The sequence below is a fragment of the Athene cunicularia genome (genome assembly GCF_003259725.1).
Source record: "Athene cunicularia isolate RWA chromosome 3 unlocalized genomic scaffold, athCun1 chr3_part1, whole genome shotgun sequence".
In the NCBI taxonomy this organism is placed as follows: domain Eukaryota; kingdom Metazoa; phylum Chordata; class Aves; order Strigiformes; family Strigidae; genus Athene; species Athene cunicularia.
The window spans coordinates 109,498,584-109,519,737 of NW_020799097.1; the positions used below are offsets into that span (position 1 = coordinate 109,498,584).

Below are 21,154 nucleotides of genomic sequence, written 5' to 3' on the forward strand. Positions count from 1 at the left end.
TATCACTTTGTCTGGTTTGGGTGCTTATTAAAATGGGACTCAGCATTCACCAGCTTTAATGAATTGGAAACCAATTAAAATAACTATGCCTCATTTCTCACTCTAGGTGAAAGCAGTATTCAGTGAGGACAAAAATCAAAAGAGAAAAATAAAAAACTATACATAACACATGACAACATAGAAGGAAGATACATGCTCCTCTTAACTTCTACTCTTTATCCAAAGCCTACTGAAATTCCCTGCCTTCAACAGACTTTGGGTAAGTTCCAAAAACTCTTTAGACATTGCCTTAACTCAATCATTAAGCAGTGAACCTGCTCTTTTTTTGTTGGTGGTGTTTGTACCATCGGTACAAATAAAAGAAGAAGAAGCTTCTAAATTTAGCAATAAAAACTGAATAAGAGAGGTGGACTTGCAGTTGCAACACTTAGCTATGTTCCATGTCTCTGGTGAGAATGCGACAAGGGATAATAGGGTAATTAATTAAAACTTAAACAGAGCTTATGATCTGCAATGAGAAAAATTTCAGATAATACAGTAGCACTGTTAATCTACAGTACTCTAATGTATGCAATTACATATGCAATTGCAAAAAATATAATACTGAACATTTTTAGAATATGTGCCATGTGGAAGGAATTATTTTTAATGTAATCAAAACTGTTTAAATGGAGACTAAGAAGATCCCAAGAGGTGTAAGTGTAGTAGGTTCACAATGTTGCGAAGTTCTGCTTCACTATTTGCCATATAAAATGCTGCCAAGTATACTTTTATACGATTGTATAAAGCATGCAGTACAGTAGTGCATATCCTTGTGCATGTCATACATATCCTTGATTAGTGTATACATAAGAGATGTTCGCCATTTTTGTGAGTAATTATGGCTTTGCTAATTTTTCCAAATGATTTAACCACAACCTTATGATCCAATTATACAAAGTATTTAATACACACAAAGTTACAGGATCAGTTACCACTGTATCTGGTATATAAGGCATTAGTCTGGTCCAGCTGTCATCTTTGAAAATAAAGTCCCACTGATGAAAAGATTTTTAAAAATAATTATTTTAAATGTTTTTACTTGATATTCTAGAAGTGCTTATAAAATGGTAAATAATTACTTAATCTTGAAATATCAGTTATGCATTTTCTAAAAAGCATTTGAAAGAATTTCTTATGCATGTAGAAAGAATTTCTGTAGAAAGAATTGTTAGATCTCTAATTAATTAAACTGGCACACAGCATTTTGACAATTCATCTGCATAAAGCAGCAGAATGCATGCCTATGTTTTTCTGATCCACTTTTCAAAAAGTTAACCAATGGATGGAAAAAGGCTTGTGCCACTTCCATCTTCTGTGTTTCTTGAGCTTAAGACATGGTTTCATTTCATGCTTTTTGTTTTCTGGCAAGTGAATTTGTATTTTGTTTGTAGAAAAATACAGAAAGACATTTCTGTCTCAGTTCTTCCTCCCACATGTCCTTTAAGATCTTTTGGACAAGAACTTTTGTATTAATGGTACTTTGTCAGATTATAGCAAATATTTTTAGACAAATACTTATATTCCCAAATCTATATAAAACAACTACATTGTGTTGCCCTAGTAATATTTATGCATTGGAAGAATAAAATTTAAAAACTACAAATGAAAAAAAAATGCCTCTACTTTCAAGTACCATTCAAAAAATACGGTTTCCTAAAAAGCAGACTGAATTGAAGAAGTTCTTAAAACTTCAAGATGTATCAAGATACTGATGAAGTGTGAAAGAGTGTAACTGACAGATGCTTTGCACAAAGCTAATCTGAATGAGAGGCAAGGTTGATCTGAAAGAAGCAACAAACACAGAGAAAATACAATATTCATCCTTAATATTCAGTACTCTTCTTGAAGGCTGAATATGTAACAAATAGTTGCCTGATCAGAAATGCACAATTTCTCTGTGCCATTTTGTTTGGGGAAAAAAAAAAAAAAAAAAAAAAAAAAGGCAACCACAGCTAAAACTGAATTTTAAACCATTTTTCTGAAAAATGTAAATTGTGCAGCTACAGGCAAAAGTATTGATGAAGAATTGTACTGATCAGCTGCATTCTATGCATGTACAAGTATTTACTTATTTATAATGAGTTGATATTTGTAACTGAACACAGCAGTCCAATGTTGTTTTTTTTCTCCCCTCGCCTCTAGCATATCTGGTAGTATGTGTAAAAGTGATAGCTATATACATTTCTGACTACAGGAAAACCCAGCTGTAGATACCTGGATGTGGGCAATTTTAATGTTTGTTATGATGACAAGCTTATTTCTATCAATTCATTTACACAGTATATTGAAAATACAAAAAATTCTGTAGAATCTTGTTGCATTTTGTGCTGCTTCAAAGAGAAAAGCATCTGTGCTCTGATGAAAAATTGTCAACTACTCTGCAAAATCATTCAGAACTTCTTAAATCCCATTTCATTGAATTTCAGATATATTGTAAATATGGAGATGTAAGGTATCCAAATCCATATTTAAGAGAAATGCTGTAAAAAGAATATTTTACTTTTTGCTTCTACAAACCACAAAATAAAGAGAGCATCCAGGTGACATCTAAATTGTATTGCAATACCAATACTAAGAATTATGAATAAATATTTTAATGACATTTACATTCTGTGATTGGAATTTAAGTTTTTGGTACCTAACAGAATCTAACAGTAAAAAGACACTAACAGTACTGTACTGAAAATTTAGCACTTTCTAAAACAGAAAAAGTTTCTCATCAATTCATCGTACAGACAAGCAACAAGCTGAAACTACATGAATAGGAGACAATATACCATAGGTGCAGGCATGGTTGAGTAAACTATTTTCTATTTTTTCAGCTGCATCTATGTTCCTTTACTAATAAGGTGCATATATATATATATAGGCACATGTATATCACTTAACCATCTTATGGTTTAATTTTCTTTAGAACACTCCAAATGCAAGTTTTGGCACTGAGGCCAGCTGACCAATTTAACTAATGAGGCTTGTCCAGTCCATAAAATACAATTTATTTAATTACAGAAAAGACAACACTGCAGTTCACACAGAGATTAAAGAACAGGTGATTTCTTCTACCATGCGAATCTCTTTTAATCTTGCAAATTTATTTCAAGAAGACTGTAGAATTTTGCCTCAAATTAAAAAAGGGTTTTGCTTAGAGACACAAACCAGAAACTAACAACAACTACATAATAACCATGAACTTCTGCTCTCATGAGAATATGATCTTTCTGCATCTAATTGTGGATTTGATACCAGTTGTTTATTTCTTCTACAGTTAAGGCTTCTGCCTTGACTACATGAATGTAGCCAGGGAGAACTGCAGAGAAGGCATTGTATTGATGGCTGTTCCTTCCATGAGTGCTTACAAAAAGAAGTTCTCTGAGTGGAAAATTACTTTTTTGAATGGATATTAGCAGTGTTTGCCAAGTACTTAAAGGAAACAATTACTCCCACTGCATTCATAGAGTACGGTAAATTATGAATGCATTTTTGTTGCATATATTCTCCTACAAATTCCACAGACTTTTATTATTTTAAAACTTTCTCTAATGTTTGTTGGTTTGGACCAAAACTAGCTATGCATGTCCTCAGCTATGAGGTGAATTTGGGTTTCCAATCTTTTTTTTTAAGCTATCAGAAGTTTTATGTGACTTAAGAAGAACAGGCTCAGATGTTCCTTAGTAACATTTATGTTGGTTTTGATAGATAGTTCTTATTTAAAGGAAACTGACCACCTTTTTAAATATGTAAGTAAATAGATGAGTCAATGCAAAACAGATTTTTGAAGGCCAATCAGCAACAGAAGTCCACTAGTTCAAATTAGCTGAAAATCTTGTCCACAGTTTGAATTAAAATAAATTATACACAGCTACTAAATGGCTCAGTACATGATTAGGGCAACACTGGCTTCCACTTTAGGTTCCACAGTTTTTCTATTACTACCATGTTGTACTAAAACTGGATAAATGTATAATATCTATTTGTATTTAAAATTCATGGAAGCTTACAAAATCCAGTATCACAGCTAAAATGAGCTTATTAAGATTTCTATTTGTTCTGTCCCTGATTTTTTTCAGCTACTATTCAGCATTACAAGCAGATGGGCATTGGCAACAGTGTATGTAGATTGGGATAGTCGGACTTTCAGTGGTATTACAGAGCTAAGTAGGACAGCTGGCCTGCCATCTGATGATTCAAAATAATGTGAAAAATTGTTACTGAAACAGGACTCAAACTCTACATATGCTGAACCATCCACATTTACGGAGTTTCCCCAGCTTGTAACCCAGGTATTCTAATCTTCTTTTTGATAACGCAGTCCATAACTACTATATTTACAAAATAATTTCCATGAACCTGAGCCCTTCTAAGTCCTTGGACCTATTTCCATTGACTTCAACAGAGTTTGAATTATACTGAAAAAAAAAAAAAAAAAAAAAACCAGGAAAAAGACAACAGTCAAGATTTTACTTGTATAATGTTCACTACTCTTTCGGAAAAATATCAGATGAGATTTTAGTAGCAAACAATATCAAATTTTAGAGGATGCAAACTGATACTGGTTAAGGGCCTGGGCAATAAATCTTATGAGGAGTGACTGAAGGAACTGGGACTGTTCAGTTTGAGGAAGAGAAGGCTGAGGGGAGACCTCATCACTCTCTACAGCTACCTGAAAGGACATTGTAGAGAAGTTGGTGCTGGTCTCTTCTCACAGGTGATAGAACAAGAGGGAATGGCTTTAAACTGCAACAGGGGAGGTTCAGACTGGACATTAGGAAAAAATTTTTGACAGAAAGAGTGGTCAGATACTGGAATAGGATGCCCAGGTAGGTGGTGGGGTCACCATCCCTGGATGTGTTTAAGGGTCGTTTGGGTGAGATGTTGGGGGATATGGTGTAGGGGAGAACTTTGTAGAGTCAGGCCGATGGTTGGACTCGATGTTCCCAAGGGTCTTTTCCAACCTAAATGATTCCGTGATTCTGTGATTAACAGACCATTCATATTTATATTCTACCTTTAACAAATAAAACATTTATCTTTTATTTATAAAGTCAATTGTAAAGAAAAAAAGTCTACTATCAAATTCTAAAAGTTCTTTTGATGTTGTACTGTGTTGTCTCTCTCCAGAATATTCTGAGAGTGTGATAAATTCTTATGTGGACTAAGTACTATGAATGCACTTTGAAAGAGTTAATGTTTGTTACAAGGGTTTACAATCAAATATGTAATTGGTAAGTAGACAAAAGATGGGGAAAGGAAACAAAGCACAGAGGGAAGTTAATGGCCAAGGCTGCAGAGAAGACATTATTGTGACCCAGGCTCTAAGCAAAAGTGTGAGTTTATATGCCTTGTAGGAATGTGCCCTGGGTTTGTGTGTGTGCATTTATACAGAACCTGCAGTGATTAAAACCATGGCTAACCACTGATAGACTGAAAATACAATGGCAGTATTGATTAGAAATATGGAATACTAAATTGTCTGAGAAATAAGGCAAACTCAGCCTTTCTCATTTTAAATTTTAGGCATCACATTAGTCACTGATTTAAACTAGTGACATCCTAGAAATCTAAGAAAATACATTTATTAATGATCATATCTGCAAATGTTATTTTAGTGTCACATCCCAGGTTATTTAAACAGTTATGTACTTCCCATGCCTTGCTTTACTTGCATAGAATCTGCCTATGGCGTAGCTCAAACACCCAGAGAAAATGACTGTTGTTGCGTACATTGTTATTTCAGGTCATATGTCACTTGTTTAGATAGAAGAGGTTGCTAATTAAGCAATAACAATTAAGGCACAGGGCATTTCCTGCAGATTAATGACCAACTAGGAAGAGCTGTGCCAAGGGCCATTAACCCCAGCCAGTCACTCACGGTGAGGGGCAGATTTCTTTGAAGAATATTAATGTTCTAAAATTACAAGGATGACTCTGGACATAATATGAATGTATACAGGAATGAATCAAATTAAGTGCATTATGATGATTTGAGTAGTGAATTCCAGGCCTCTTCTATTTTCTAGGTTACAGAGGAAAATGGATAACAAGAACATGGTACATCAAAGAATACTAAACGTTATTAAGTACTTGAGCCTTTCTAAAGTGTTCCCTTCAGACCTGTCTCCTTGTATGTTCGCTCCTTTGAGATGATGATCATTTGTAACTTTTGTTATCATCACAAATATTGATAATTTAGCAAAACCAGGTGTCTACTAGCGCTCTTGGTAAAAGGTCTGCACTTAGGAGAATTACAAGGAAGTACTTCATTGTTTTCTTTGTACTCTGTGGTTCTTGATAGGCAGTGATCTGTGAAACTCACCGCTTTGTGATTTTCAGATTTCCTTTCCAAAGATAAGGAAGGAGGCTGCAGCCCTAGACCATGCAGGTCTTCAGCCTTTTTCATAACCTTTGCAGTAAAATATTCCTCAAGCGATCTAGTTGAAAACACTGCTACTAAACACTAGCCTATTTGCCAATTATTGTATTCTCAAATTATAGTGGTTTACCTTTATACTATTCCTGCAAGAGATTCCTTGCTTTCCTCCTCAATGCCAGTTCTTCACTGCACCAACCATTTGCATCTCTTTAATTTAAAATTTATCCATTAATGACACTCAGCAGAATAGAGGACGGAGAAACCCAGAAGTGTAAACACGTTAAGCAGATAGGTGCACATGATCAATTACTTTTTCCCTTCCCCAGGTAACTTGTTGCTTAAGGCTCTCATCCACAGGCACCTTTATCGCAACCCTTCTTCCCTCATCCACTAGTGGTTTTCACCTCTTTAAATACATTGATTCAAATAAGTAGGCTAGATATGAAGCAATCATAGCAGTTTTCTATCTCCAAGGTGAAATAAGCATCTGTATTCAAGATTATTTCTAATTAAATAAACTTCTCTGTTTATTTAGACCTGACCATAAAATACCTTTCTGAAATTTATGAGTGTTCAAGACTCTTTATTTCTCCTAATAGTTAAAAAATCTGATTACTACCTAATTTTTACTCATAGTGCAAAAGATTATGTATAAAAACTTAAAGAAAAATCAGAAGATATGAAACAGCTGCAACAGATGAAGAAAGATTATTGGTTTAATGAAAAAAATACCTGGAAATGCATTCTTTAATTCTAGTATTTGGTATCTGGCCAAGTGTGTTACCACAGTAGCAGAATAAAATAGAAATATGTCATTATCACCTGGAAGAGTTTGCTGTGGACATAGTCTGAGAATTATCCCCTTAAGTAATTTGAAAAGTTGATTAGAAAGGTGATGTTTTGTCTTGGTGCAAACTTGTTTAATTGCAGAACTATTTTTTATCTAGGAAAGAGTAGTAAATTAAGAAAATTATTACATATACAAGGGATTAAGATTTTAAAAAGAATGTATATTTTACTTACTGATTTTCCACATTTTATATTATTGTGTTTTAATACTGTGTAAATAAATCTCTAAAATTATTCTAAAGCACCTGAATTTGCTTGTAGAAGTAAAATACTTCCATGGTAACATGAATCTCCATAACATGGCTGTAACCCAGAGCCTGAATTTTGGTTTTGTATGCACACCTACATTATATTTGCACTGCCTAAATTATAACATTACACATATTAAGGCTCATCTGAAGTTGCTAAGAGCAATCAAAGCAATACAGTATAAACTTTAAAGAATTCCAAGGAATATCATCTAAAAGAACCTGAACCTGGAGCCCGCCTTGTAACACTTTTGTTTTCTCTTTGTAATGCCCCTTCTTTTCTCATTGGTTTCCCATTAGTACTTTTGGGTTACTTAAAATGATGGGAACAACATTAATAAAACACTTATTGAGCTTAAAGACAGATCATATTTCTCTCTAATACAGTATTTGTTTGCTGTCCTGGGACTTGTATCAGTGTTGCTCCTCAGATGTGTTTTTCAAGGTGATGAGAATGGGGAAAGCAACTGTAGAAACTTAGCTGTAGAAAATGAGTCCTCTCTCATCCTTATAATTACTTTAAAACTCCAGCTAAAGTTTCCACAGAGATCAGGGCTTTATTATGCTCAGTGGAACTAGTTAGAAAAGTGCCTTCCTGAACTTAAAGAATGCACAAAATCTTAACTTTTTTTAGGCCATAAGGAACAAGTAAAACTCAGAAAAGGATACTAGGAACTATTGGAAATGACTGCCAGAACAGGGAAAATCTGTATTAAGCTCCAGGAAGCTTCTGCAAAGCATGAAAGTAAAGGCGAATTATGTTTGAATTATTACTGAGTGCTAAAGATTCAGATGCCTCTGTCTAGAGGATTTAATAAGTAGAAGATGAAATAACTAAAAAAAAGTTTCTGACAGTGCACTGAGGGCAGTAGAGCTTCTGACCTCTCTATTTTGGACATGAACATTTATGAAAATCCACTAACTCACAGTGCATAAAGTATGCCGTATGATATTCCATTTGAATAAAATGAGGAACTACTTAAATAACGCTTGCTGATTCATTTGAATTTTTCAAGCTCTTCTCAGAAGGAGAGACAGTTGAGAAGATTTGTTTTATTTTTTGAAATCCTGCCATGTAACACAGGCAAAAAGCAGGCAAAGAAAGAACTTCAGATGGATCCTTTCTTGAACAGAAGCCTTCAACTAGATATTCAACACTACACAAAATCACACACACCAAGTAATTCTTTGGGCCTGATCCTATAATCATCTGTGCCAGCATAAAACCTGGAAAAATACACCAGGAAAAAGACTGACTTACAGCAAAACAGATGCTCATCCCTATTGCATTAATTTTGTTTTGACAATTATAGTTGTGTCAGAGAGAAGAAAACACATTCACTGAATTTTCTGTGTATAATTTCACTATTATTTATGGCTGATTATTCAGCCTGGCAGCTAGCTCTATCAGTTTTCTAGAATCTTTTCACAATCACACTGAAGAGAAGAATCCAACTAGCTGAATGCTAATTATTTTGAGGGGAAAAAAATGTTCAGAAGAATTTTTTTCTCAGAAATTGCAGTTTCATCCAAAGGAGAATTTCTGTAAAAACAAAGATGGTGTAAAAATACTGTTTGTCTTAATTTGAATTTGGTTTTCATTTATTTCTAATTTCTATTATGTTTTGCATATTTTTGATTTACTAGAATATGAATCTTGAAAATTATTGATAGACAACAATTTATTGCTACCAGAATCAAAATTTTCAGTGTTCCTTCATCTGAATTTTGATTTTACAGTATACATTTTCCTCAGGACAGAAACTTTTTCCAGATAGAAATACTAAATACCGCAGGGAAACTTTCTTTACTACTGATACGGAGCTATCAATCAATCCATTGTCAAACATTCAAATATCTAGCCCATAGATACTAAGAAAAATGCATCAATTTCTTCAAGCTTAGTTATATTTGGCTGCCACGAGGTTCACAGCATTATTAAAATAAAGTCCTTCTTCTCTTACTTTCAGCTCCATATTCTCTAAATCAAGAAATAGTTACTGACTGGTATTTTAGGCTCCTTTACAACATATGTTATATAAGAAGCCTGACAGACTTTGTTCATCTTTACATTTTCAATTTTGGGGACTACTTTGTTAAGCCACTTAAGCTGCAGTGATCTGTGGCAGCTCTGTGGGTTTTCAGAGTTGGCCATGTAACACTGATGGTGCTGGTCTTAGTATTTTTCAAAGGAGTATTTAAAAAAAATAATTTCACTGTCACATACTGTTTAGGGCAGTTCTTCTAGATCCTCATTTAGAGAGAATGATGGTGACTTGGCACATTACTGTTTCTGCTTAACACTGGTTAGATGGAAGAGGTTACTAATTATACAATAGCAATTAAGACATGGGGCTTTTCCTGGAGATTAATGACCAGCTAGCAGGAATTGTGAGCAAGGCTTTTAACCCCAGTCAGTCACTCACTGCATTGCAGCAGAATCAGATGGCATTCTCTGAAGGATATTGCTTTTCAGAGTGACAAACATGGGTCTGCATAGGAGTGCAGGGTTTTTTTTCTCACCTACAGGGTATCTCTTGTATATCTAGATAATGAAGTAATTAATGAAAGGCAGATGCACACAGAAAGAAAAAACACAAAGCACAATATCCCCCCGCCTCAAATACAGCTAAGGATAAAAAAAAAATCAGTTGAATGCTCTAACATGGATTTTGACTCCTTTCATTCCTTTTAGAGATAGGATCCAGTGTTTCACTGAATTAAATCACACACCACAGACACCTAAATTAGTATTTTAAAGCAGAACTAGGTTGAGTATTTGCAGAGAGTCCCCCAGTCATAAATATTTATTATGTTCTGGTTTAGGTCTTGAATGCATCATGGTGTGAGAAACTGTTTTCTTTCTGGATGAAGCTGAAGCAGAAGCCTCTCCCTAATTCATGTCCCACAACATTGGAAAGCAGGAAGCTGAACCTACATGCAGAGAGAACCTAATATTTATGCCCTTCAAAACTGCTCAGCAACATTGGCAAATCACCTCAGGTAATGTTCTTCAAAAAAACAGTTACTGAAACTACCTTACCAGTGTTGCTTACACTTCCAAACTGACCCACAACAAACATCTGAGAGCTCTTCCTGGTCTTCAAGGTGCCTTATCCTTACTAACCTCCCTCTCCTTTGCAAGATATTTACACCTGGTCCAGGTCTGGGTCCAGACCTGGTCCTTCATTCCTATTCCTATTAATTTCTTTTCCTCTTCTAGACTGATTTTCTTTTTTTTTTTTTCTTTAAACTTAAAATAGGTATCTCTCTTCCCAGCAACATTTCTAAGGCAGAAGCCTGTGGCTCCAAAATAAATCACCTATATTTAAGCTGGCTGTGGAGGAAAGAGGTTGGGGCTTTACAGAATCACAGAATCAACTAGATTGGAAAGGACCTTGAAGATCATCTGGTCCAACCGTTAACCTAGCACTGACAGTTCCCAACAACACCATATCCCTCAGTGCTATGTTGACCCTACTCTTAAACACCTCCAGGGATGGGGACTCAAATAATGCCCTGGGCAGCCCATTCCAACGCCTAACAACCCCTTCTGGAAAGAAATGCTTCCTAATATCCAGTCTAAACCTTCCCTGGTGCAACCTGAAGCCACTCCCTCTTGTCGTATCACTTGTTACTTGGTTAAAGAGACTCATCCCCAGCTCTCTGCAACCTCCTTTCAGGGAGCTGTAGAGGGCGATAAGGTCTCCCCTCACCCTCTTCTCCAGACTAAACACCCCCAGTTCCCTCAGCCACTCCTCGAACGACATGTGCTCCTAGCTAGGCATGAGAGGGGAAATGGAGTGGTGCTTATTCAAGTTTAAAAAAAATGAAGGTGAAGTTTCTGAAAGTCTAAGATATTAACTACCAGGCCAGTCCAGACCCCCTTAATTTGGGTTTTGATGTCACTTTTGGAAGTGAGGACCTGACTGAACTGCCAGCCAGGGAAAACTGGTTCCTCCATCACAGGGTGTGCCTGGGGCAGCAGAGGGAGAAGGACAGCAGCTGTGCAAGGCTGCTGCCATAATCGGGGGTCCTCTCTGATGACTCAGCAGAAGGACATCCCTGAACACTGAGGCACCAGTCCCATACCCCAATTAGCATCCTGGTCATGACATCTTTTTTCATGGCTTACGGTGGTGCAAAAACATGACATGGCTCACTAGGTAAACAAGTGGATCAAGAAAGGAGACAACTGCTATCTTTAATGTCATCTTCTTGTTGGTGGGAGCTGCTGTAAGTCTCTTCTGCATAGCAACTCTCTCACAGCCCAGTCCCTTGTCCAGTAATGAGCAGTTTGTTTAGTGTGAGGCAGAAAACGCCCACTGCAGCATTCACAACTGTGCACATACAGCCCGTTCCCCTCTCTGCATGCTGCAGGCCATGCCAGTGCTGGCGTCAAAATGGCACAGGTGGCTGCTGTAGACCTCCTTCCTGCCCAGAACTGGAACACCAATTTATGGTTGCCAGTTTTCCATTTATCCACCCTGGGAAGGTCCTGCCTGCTGAGGAGCAATTGCAGTGAACCATGGCTTACTCCACAGCTGTTCTGGCTGCTCTTTTCACCATATGGGCATAGTGCCTCTGCTCTTCTTAATCCTGAGGGCTGTGCTGGCCACTGTGCATTACAGATTTTTCCCTATAGGTCGTGCTGGCCTCCCATTTAACAGCAATTCTGCTGTGGACCACTTTGTCCCCTTACTTGCAGTTGTTTCTGGAGGCCATCCTGACAACTGGGTTGTCGCTGCTGTGATGGGCTGTCACAGTAATGAAGTGTGAAGTGAGGAATTCAGGCGACCCGCTGCCACACCATTTCCCAGGCCTGGCACCCCTGCCAGCAGCACTGATGTTGTCAGTCATGGGGAGAAGGGAAAGGCGGGGAGAGGGGCCCGAAGCTGGATGTAGAGGCAAGGTGCAAGGGGACAGAGCTGCTGAGAGCTGAGGGAATGGGCCTCCGGCCCAGCGGGGAGCAGAGGCGGCATGGGATGAAGGGCCCCCCTCGAGTCCTGGCCTGGGGGAGTGAGCAACAGCTGCTGCAGCGGGGAGAGCAGGAACGGGGCTGAGAGCAGCGCAAGGGCAGGTGCCCAGGGAACAGCTGCTGAGGGCTGAGAAATGGGGCTCCAGGCACACGGCACAGTCCCGGGATGGGGCCTGGGAAAGGGGATGAGGGCGGCCTGCAGAGGCCAGGCAGGAGGGTCTAAAGCCAAAGGCACAGGGACAGGAAGGCGCCAGCTGCTGAAGATGAGCAGAGGCCAGGGAAGGAGCTGAAGGCAGAGGACGGCTCTGAAGGAGTGGCAGAGGAGAAAGCATCCTGGCTCCAAGCCAGGGCAGAAGGCAGAGGCCTGGGAAGGGAAGGAGAGGGATACACCATTCAGCTGGGGCCAGAGGCTTGGCGAGGCAGAGCTAGACAGCTGCTGAGGGTGGGGAAGAGGCACCAGGAGCCAAAACAGAGTCCTGGGAACATGGGGAAACAGCTGAAGTGGGATGGATGGGATGGCAAAGCTGAAAAGAGAGACTTTGGGGGATAAGGGAGGGCACAGCTGCTGAGGGATAGACACGGGGGAGGAGGAGAAGAGTCAAAAGCCATTGCCAAGGGGAAAGGAGCCAGTGACCACCCCTGACAAGAGAAGAAGGACTGAGAGAGAAAGGAGTGATTATATTCCCATTTTAAAACATAAATACTTAATTTTTGTATAAAACAGTTATGTTATTTTGTCTTCTTAAGTACCACCAGACAACCCACAGCTGGGAGTACACATGCGGCCAGCCTCCATGGACAGGAAGCACTGGCTGTGGATGCTGGAGACCTCCTGGTGCCACAGAGGCTGCAGCATCCAGCCCTCATGGTTGCTGTCTTGATGAAAAGGCTCTCCCATGCTCCCAGAGAAGCTCTGCAACACACAGCATCTTCAGTCATCACAGCCTGGTGCAGAACTGGCCAAATTACACCTGGACACTACACCTCCACTCTGCAGGCAGACATGGTGCAGTCATACTCCCAAAACACCACTGTTGTTCATGGTAAAGATGGTGCATAGTTTTCTGGCATAGAGCTTCAAAGACTTTTTTTTTCACAGGGCTTCAGAGGCTTCATCTCTGAAAGCACTGCACCCAGGTTAACCCATATTCAGGGTATAATATGGTCTTGCTAGTTGTTGCCTGGGAACTTCAGTTTGTGAGAGTGGCAGGGGTCTCTGTGCCTGTCACCAGCCATTTCCTTCCCACAGCTGGCCTCACAATCCTGAAGCAGCAATATGGGCAGTGGGGTCTTTGCAGAGGGAAAGCGCAGTCATCAGACCACCTCTCCTGTGCGTTTATACACGGTCCAACTTCAGCTTGTGAATGAGGGCTGGAGCTGGTGGTAGGCAGCATGATTGTAGTGACATAAAAAACTGTGAAAGGGGAAAGAGCTTCCACATTTAGACTAGTACGTGGTAGATACTGCCATGGATACCAGTGTTGCTAAGCATGTTGCTTCCCAGGGAAATCTGTGCTTGTGGAAGCACGGGCTTATGGGACTACTTTAATTTAAGGATAATATCAATGCACCTTGTGGGAAGACATATAACACTAGGCCAGGCCCATCCTAGATACTGCAGAGATTCATAAAGCTCAGCTATATCTACTTCAAATCAATGATTTGTGTTAATTACCATAGGGAAATTGCTAGTCAGTAAGTATAGCTGAAACTGAAATTAATGGAGCTAGATCTATTTATCCAGCTGAGAATCTTGTCCATTATTTGTAACGTTATTTATTACTTTCCTTTTTTTACATGGTTTTGTTTTAGTACTCTTTTATTATATTCTTTATAGCTTCTGTTGCATACAAGTCCATACACTTCCTTTTATCATCTTACAATTCTCCTTTCATGCTCTTGCTCTCTAGGCATATGGAACTCCTTTTTTTTTCCCCTTTCCAAGTATTTTTTGCATATTTCTGCTGTGTTCTTGAGTCCTCTCACTTTTGTTCTCAGCCACATTTGCATCGTTATGCCTTTTTTTTTTTTTTTTTACATACTATATGAAACTATGATGAAATGAGATAAACACAAATATGCTTATGTTCAAAATGAAGAAGGATATGGAATTTTTGTGTGTATAGTGCAGCTATTCTCTTCTTTGGTTGCCATTTAACACCACTGACAAAAATAACTTTAATAAGTGAATATTTTTTTTGCCTTCCAGATGTCTGGCATTGAATTTATTTTCCCATAAAGTAGTTCTTCATGAGAATGACATCCCTAATCTCTACATAACTAATTCATTATTTTGTTCAGTTTTCAAAGGATATCATCAGTAATAAAAAGGAGGCATTGAAATTAACCACATTAAAAAGAAATGCCATTTTGTCTGCCTTCCTCTTTGTTAAGGCACTGTAGCCACTTGTCCCTCTATTCCTGACACTCCTGAGCAGTCAAAGTTATAATTTACTGATAGGTGTGAGTGTATGCCTATGCACTTCTTCCTCTATTGGTTATACAACTTCTGCTGACATTCAGAAAATTAATATTAAGAATAGAATACTTGAATCACTTCTCATCATTGTATTCAGTAATTCACTTAGTATCATTTAGCAGGTCTAGACAGAGCACTAAAGCTAACCATTATCATTAGAATACAGAGATTTCACGTTTATGTTTTTTGATCAACGAACACAATTAAATATAAATTCTTTCAGTAGAGCCTTAATACATTGATATTTTCTAAAGTGTCATGTTAATTCAAGACATGCTGATATTGAGGCCATGGATTAATATTTCTGTAGCATAACAATAGCAGTGCTCATTCACTATACTCTTCCTTTTACTACTTCAGCATCTTTCAGCTATTTGTCTAAACATGGTTTAGCTCACTAAATGTTCTGCTATGACAGAAACAATTTTGTACTAATTTCAAGAAAAAAGGATTGAGTGTATGATATATCTTTTTAGGGTTATTTCTTTCTCAAGTCCTTCAGTTAGAAAATGTTATGAAAGACAAATTGCTAAGAGTCTCTGCCAATGTAGCTATAAAAATAATCTCAAAAATGGCATAAAGATACCAAATTCTTTCTAAAATAGCAAGTTGTTACCTCTTATTAACTACTAATTCATTCAGGTCCTGTAGATACCTCTGTCTCTGTAACTATACCACATGAATTATAAATGATAACCTGTGCTTGTAATGCTTTTAAAAGCAGGAAATGACTGATACTTCTTTGCAGATGAGTAAGAGGCAGTCCCAAAGTGGTCAGAAAAACTAATGAATGTAAAGATATACTAATGGTTATGTCATTCTTAGGTAATATAACTTACAGCCCCAGGCTTATATGTGAAATGGTCAGTGAGGTTCTCATTTCTTTAATACATGCTGACTCCCAGAGACTTGTCAGGGCCCAAGCCATTTGGTGCTATATCCCTCATTTAAGTCAGCTGAAACAAGGCAGCCATGTCATAGCTTAATATCAGTCTACATGTTCTGAAGAAGGGAAATCAAGTTTCTTTTCTACTTTCTGATAGCTGCATGAGGAGAAGGTTACCTTTTTACTTGCCAATTTCAATTAAAAATTACGCAGCCATGATTTGGCTAACAGATAAATCAGAAAATTATAGGCATAAAGATCTATTTAGGGTCAACTGATTTTGAAACTTTAGTAAATACATGTGAAAATGCAACACACATTTATATATATTTCATTCAAATCTTGCCTTTCAGTGTAAATCACAAATGCTAAAGGAGATCACTATTCAATAGTTAACAAGACCTATGCAGTATCCCTCATGGAGTTTTTCCATCAACACAAGTGGTAACTAAAATGTCCTGACATTAATTTTTAAAGACACTGGCTTAAACATACTTATTGCATAAGGCTAGAACACATGTAAATTATTTTCAAAATGGGAGGCTCCCAATTATTTGAATCTTTCTGGTTTTGGGGGTTTTTTTGTTTGTTTGGTTGGTTGGTTGGTTTGTGGGTTTTTTTTCTTGTTTTATGACTACAGGGAAATAGGGAATAAATGCATTATTGTGAATTAATCTGTAAGGACTATGAGAAATGGAGCCAAGGCTTTGCAGCTTGTACACACACTATCCTATCTGTTGCTGCCTGCCCACTGAAAAAACAATCTTTGGGAGAGACAGATTACTTCAGGCACCTTGATAATAGGTCTAGCTCCAGAAAAAGTCGTCCTCACAAATACCACAATGAAGTGCAAATATGCATATGACACTCTCAGAACAACATGTTCAAGAATACACTAAGTTTTAAAGAATCTTCTCTCCAATGGTCTGTAACTGGAGCTAATACTTAACTTCAAGTAAAAAATGTAAAGGCTTATACAGCTTGCTTTCAACCAGAAGAAAAATAGGTCCCTTTCGTCTTTGTTTATGTTTGTATGTCTTGATATGAGATGCACTTGTACATGTAGGTATAATTTAGAGATTTTTATATATATATATAACTTATTCATAAAACAGAGCACTGGGGCAAATGCCCTAGGCACTCTTGGACTTATATGATAGCTACTTTCCTTTGAATTTCCTTTCCTTAAGAAATTACTAGATCAAATTGTTTGGCCTGTATTATACAGGAAATAGCATTAGATGATCATGGTCTATGCACATATTTGGTGGCTCCAGACCATCACAGTGGTCAAACAGAAATTTAATGTCTCTGAAAACAATTACTGCAGGATCACTATTTTTTAAGTCCAAGCAAGATCCCAGAAGCTGTACACAACTTCTACCATTTTTCACACCACGTTCACTGAAGAGCTCTGCAGTAGCTAAGAAGAGCTATAACTTTGTTTACATGCATAAGGGCTCATTAAATTGCTGGATTGCAAGACTGTATAAATTATTTATCCCTACAGAGAAATAGGTTTTAGAATTCACAATTTAAAATAGGCTTTAATTCCCCTCTCATAGATAGAGTCACTGATGTAATTAAAGGTTAAAGTAAAGAAGATCAAATGTTAAAAGGAGAAACGTGTTCCTTCTCTCCTGAGTTTAGGCATGCAATGCTCTGCCATGCTTCCTTTCTTCATTAGCTGATGCCAAAGGACCTTGACTTAATTACTTCAGGTTAGAAACAGAGTTCAGCCCATGTTTTTATTATGCTTTCTGTGCTAAGAGATAGATGATTCCCTTCAATCTTTCTCTGACAATCAGAAAAGTCAGAACAAAAGAAAATCCTCAGCTTCCATGGGAAATGTTAGGTAAAGCGCTGTTACAGCTAATGGAAGCTCTGTCATAAGGAGCTCCTCAGCTTCCTCTAGCTTCACCCTCATGTCAGAATTACTTACTAGCTGAGCTAGGCTACCTGGTCTCCATGTTGTCAAATGATGAACATAAAATCTTTACAGAGGGAAAGGCTAATATATCCCCTCATGAATTCTAATGACAGACAGTGTTTCCAAACCTTCAGTGATACCATTATACACTTTATAGACTATAATCGATTTTTATGTCTCACAAACAGGCAATCTGCAATTTATAAGCTATATCATTAGACCTTTTCTCATTGCTTTTATTTTCTTCTTGGTGATGTATAATGGGTTGCTAGTAAGGAAAATTGATTAATTCCTTACTTGTTGCCCTTGTTTTTTGAGTAATTTTATTTTACTTCCTCACTATTTTGGTTCTAAAGAGGAAGAACTCACCCCAAATCAAGTCTTAGCTTTTTTTTAATAGCTCAGTTGTCCCTTTCCATGACTGAAGTGACAGAGTGGTAAGATAAAAGCAAAGTTAGCTTTTTGACCACAGGTACAAATGTGAACGGCCTTTAGAATCAGTACGAATGAAATTGCATTCACTTTATCTGCTGATCTTCTCAGGCAATTGCATTTCATGGAAGTCCCAGGCAGCTGTCTATCTTGGAGCATTTTCTGTTCTCTGCAAAGCTGGTGAGGCTTTTCTGCCTGCACATTTGAACCTCACTTCAAATGACAAGAAACAACAGCAGCTGCGTTACAGAGCATGCATTAGAAAACACACACATGCTTCTTCTGTATGGAATCCAAACTTGGGCACCCAAAATAGCTTCTGTAGGCAATTTAATTTAAACTTTTCCAATATAACTTGTATTCGGTTTTGTTTTCAATCTGACTTACAAGACCTGAGAGCTCTGTAACACTGCATATGGATTTCTTTTATGAACAGAATTAAAAATTTTGAGCAGAAGGTCATGGTGCTGTGCTATTCCATTTGTGTCACTTTCTAGGTACATTTATAAGAAACTGTATCATATATATTTACTGAATTGTATTCCGTATTACATTAGGCAGTATTACAACACACCACCATGTTAAAGCTATCTAAAACCCACCTTAAGAGGCAGCACTAAAAGGAAGTTAAATGAAATTACTCCTTAAGGTAGAACAAATTTACTTCTTCACACCCAACTTCAAGGGCTTCACTGTGGGTGAGAAAGGAGTGGCCAAAGGCCAGAGACAGTGGTCTGAAGGAGAAGAATAGGCAAAGAATAAATAAACTGCATAAAGAAGGCCCTTGAATAGTAAACCCCTTAGTCAGGCCTTTATAGAAAACATGGGCTGGGGGGGAAAACTGGGAAGGCTTAAATGAAGAGGCCCACATCAGTGAAAATTGTAAAGGACTACCGCATGGGAAACGGAGAGATGGGAAAGGAACTACTTCTAAGGAACAGAAATGGGAAGACATAGCAGTAAGGGGAGAGGTAGGCAACTTAAGGAGATGGTAGAGGAATAAAATATTTCCTACAACCCTTCAAAACTGTAGAGGCCATCTGCAGTAATACAGGTAATCTAAAATCAATTATGATTGCTACATACATTTCCTTATCTTTATCACTGTGCTAAATATAATTCAATAAGGAATATGAGTAATTCTGATTTAGTATAAGAATGAAATATCTGAGGGAGGAAATTTCAGTGGAATGTGGTTCAACATCAAAAAAGAATCAGCAATGCAAATCAGACGATGTGATAACTGGGGAATGCTAAAAGGAAACTGCATGAGAATCTCAGACACCCTGTCATTTCTGGAAAACGTGATCAACAGAAGATGAGTATTATATTCATTTTTTAAAAAAAAAAAGAATAGCAGATAGTAACAGGTATATCTTCCTAAATTGGAATGGCACGTGAAGTAAAAGAGAAGGAGGGCGTAATGCTCAGTACTGAAATGAGTGCAGCTGGCAGTCACAGAGATAACAACAGCAGATTGTAGAAGTGCTGAACAGATCACATGGCACTTTTTGGCACACAACTGTGAAAGGATTCAATAGGAAGCACACAGTCATAGTCCAGTAGCAAAGTTAGCAAGACATTTCAACAAATGTTTACATTGACCTGAAGGCCCTTAGTGATGCTGTAATGAAACCTGGGCCAATTCATCTGGTATCTTCCTAGGACATGAAATTTGTGGCAAGTCTAAACTGGATCACCAGATTAACACAAATTGGAACCACTTAGAGATAATGGTCTTGCAGTATGTATACAAACTACTGTCTCTCAAAATGTAGTTGTTCAATTCAGATTAAATAATTACCTTTACACAGGTCCACACTTTGCATGGAGCAGAGGCAAAACTAATTATTATGCAGAAGTTTAGATTGAAATGAGGGCAAATGCCTTCTATTATGATGGACTTGTATCCTGATAGAAGGATGTTTGGTTGCTCTGATCCACAAATTCAGAAGTCTGCACAAGCTTGTTTGGAAAAACAAGTTTTGAGAATATGAAAAGTTATTTGACTTGTCCCTTTTTGGCTGCTTTATTTAATCCTTAAAGGCAAAGAAAAGACAGATGCAAGACTAAGCAAAAAGAGCACAAACAGAGCACAAATGAGAAAACAAAACTGAAGTGTATAGATAGAAGAAAAGAGAAATGTAAATTAAGGGGGAAGGAGCCCTTTTTTATTTGATAGCCAAATAAACATAAAGCAGAACAATCTTTGTCTATTCAGAGATTAAGTTTCAGGATATCCTTTAAGAAGATTTTACCCTATAGCTCAGCCTTTCCAAGACAAGATAAAGGCAGTGCTGTTATCAAATTCTGGCTTTAGCATTGCTGTCAATTACTAGTTCTGGGTCACTACATAATGGTAATGTGGAAGCACCTGTTCTGAGTGTAACAATATATAGTCCAACTGCATCCTGCTGCTTTACTACTATTTTTTCACATACTCCAGACTGGCCATATGGTTAGTTTGTTTGATAATTTTGTCAGGAATGGCTACTCATCAAAATGGCCAGTTTGAAGGTCTTACCCCTTGGAGAGCTCTTTTAGTGTATTTCCAGCAATCTCATCTCTTACAGAAGCATGAATGCTGTTTTGCTGCTTTGAAGAGCACACCTGAGTGGTAGATTTCCCCCTTTGTCTTCTATACTGACTTTTAAACAATGAACTTAAAATACCTCCTTTACTTTGTCACTCAGAAGTCTGGTGTATCTCCATAACAAGAAGAGGTACTTTTTTTTCATACAACTATATATTATATTTTTTGATCTTTTCATAGCATGAATATATCATATCCATTGAGAAATCCTCCACGAAGTAAAGAGCTTGTTTCAATTTCATATATATAAGAATTCTCCTTTTAATGTTCTTTATTATGTATAGTTTGTAACTCTTTCATATGGAATTTTACTTTTGAATACACTTTCCCTGTAAATGGAACTGAAT

The 21,154-nt window shown here is 37.6% G+C and overlaps 1 protein-coding gene and 1 long non-coding RNA gene across 14 annotated transcripts in view; one reads left to right on the forward strand and one right to left on the reverse strand.

Annotated features, from left to right (window-relative positions):
- The window catches only part of NRXN1 (neurexin 1), a 717,717-nt gene that overhangs the window by 674,325 nt on the left and 22,238 nt on the right, over positions 1-21,154 (reverse strand). The gene's annotated exons all lie outside the window — the stretch shown is intronic.
- On the forward strand, positions 119-19,587 carry LOC113477830. The gene is made up of 3 exons (XR_003397978.1): positions 119-259; positions 10,336-10,512; positions 18,326-19,587. It is a non-coding gene; the product is annotated as an uncharacterized LOC113477830 (long non-coding RNA).